Genomic DNA, 1,928 nt, shown 5'->3' with positions numbered 1-1,928 from the left:
TAGTTTTACTGAAATAACTGCAATATTATGATGGGCAGATTTCATGGGTTATAGAAATTACATAATGCTAAGAAGTAATTAATTTGTTGTTTTGGGGTGTAGTTCAGTGTTAGAGTACCTAGGGAGTACAGATGAGATTCTAGGCATGCTCTTCAGCACTAAATAAATAAACTGCTTATAATGATGTTCAATAATAATCATCTGAGGGTAGAATAATATAATAATAATCATGTACCAGGTAGAACAGGGCTCAGTTCCTGCTTTAGTACTTTCTTGCTGGCTGTGATGACTAATTTTGGTTTTCAATTGGACATCCGGGAAGAGGGAACTTCAGCTGAAAGATCTCCTCCAACAGACTGGCCTATGGGCATGTCTGTGGGGAATTTTCTTAATTGCTGATTAATGTGTGAGGGTCCAAAACCCAGTGAACAGTAGTGATCCTGAGTAGATGGGAAAGAGGACACCAACTGGTTATCCAAAACCAAACAGTCATTCCTGAAAACATACATACAAGTAACATTATATAGGCTGAGCAAGTTGTGTTTAGGAGAGTGTATGTATATACATGTTAACAGTATTATTTTGAAAAAGACCATGAATTTCAAAGGGAGAAAGGAGGAGTATATGGGAGGCTTTGGAGGGATAGAAGGGAAGAGATAAATGATGTAATTACATCATAATCTCAAAAAAAAAATCAAAGAAGTAATAACAAGGGGAGAAAAGCTACTCTTTTATAAAACACTAGTATTCAAAGTTCAAAATTTTTACTTAAAATGGCAGTGTCAGAGCAAGAGACTTGGAACGGACTGAGAGATGCTGCTGTGGTGCAAGTGTGGGGTAGAGAATTATCCCAGGACATCAAGATGGCAGCATGGTCAGCTGATTCCTTCTCTAGGAGATAACAAAATTCAGAAGACCAACCAATGGTCACTGAAATTATGGAAAAGGAGTTTGAATATTATTGAAAAGAAAAGACTTTAAATATACATAGAACTTTATTCTTTGGAACAACTATGAATTTGTCTGGAATACTGACAAAGTTTATTTTCATTCTCAAGGTTCAGTAGGAAGTTTGGAAGACCTACGCATCCTTGACTACACTTGTCGCTTACAACCTCTTTGTAATTGGAGCTTTGCCCTCAGGTTACATAGACAAGGAACACTCTGTTCTGAGCTCACTGATGGGCTTCTTACATGCTGTTTCATATACCAGTGCTTTGGTTTTTACAAAAATAAACATTTGGTGGTCAAGCATCATTCTGTTCCACTGCCTCCAAAAGGAAGTTATATTCCATTGGTTAATCCTTTGTCAAATGGGAATGAAAACAATGGCTGTTCCTCTACTCCTTCAGACAGAATTTGGAGTGTTTCATGGCTTACACCACTATGCTCTAAGTGGAAGAACACATGGGAGAACTGTGCCTGATGATTAACCAAAAAATCAGGGGAGCCAACTCAGCGGAGTGGACTTTTTTATAATAAGGACTTGGGCACTGGTGAAAGCAAAAAGTAACTCTGTTCCTTTTGCCTAGTATATGGCAGATATTCAGTAAATGTAAATGTAAAACAAACAGACAAGTAACAAGAAGTTCAGAACCTTAAGAATTCTACTGGCGATTCAATCATGCATCACTAAGTAATGATCTTTCAGGGGGAAAGACGGCTGAGCATGAGCCAGAAAGCAATGTTCCTCAGGGACCTTATGCTTCAGATTCCCACCTTGAGTTCATGCCTCAGCGTCCCTGGATGATGAACTGTAACCTGTAAGATGAAATAAACCCTTTCCTCTGCAAGTTACTCTTGATTACAGTGTGATTGCATGTGCCCAGCTTGTCTCCCAACATTCGGAGGGCGTTTTCAGGAGAAGAGAGTGTGTTATAGCTCTGGGATTTCCTGCATGGTGTTCTCATCGAGTGTGGCGGGTGGCG

The 1,928-nt window shown here is 39.2% G+C and overlaps 1 pseudogene; it reads left to right on the top strand.

Annotated features, from left to right (window-relative positions):
* The first annotated feature begins 773 nt into the window (after positions 1 to 773).
* LOC118586976 lies at positions 774 to 1,433 on the top strand (annotated as a pseudogene).
* The last annotated feature ends 495 nt before the right edge of the window (positions 1,434 to 1,928 follow it).

The sequence above is a fragment of the Onychomys torridus genome, chromosome 7, assembly GCF_903995425.1.
Source record: "Onychomys torridus chromosome 7, mOncTor1.1, whole genome shotgun sequence".
NCBI lineage: Eukaryota > Metazoa > Chordata > Mammalia > Rodentia > Cricetidae > Onychomys > Onychomys torridus.
The sequence above is the reverse complement of the archived record's forward strand: the minus strand, read 5'-3'. Positions and strand labels throughout refer to the sequence as shown.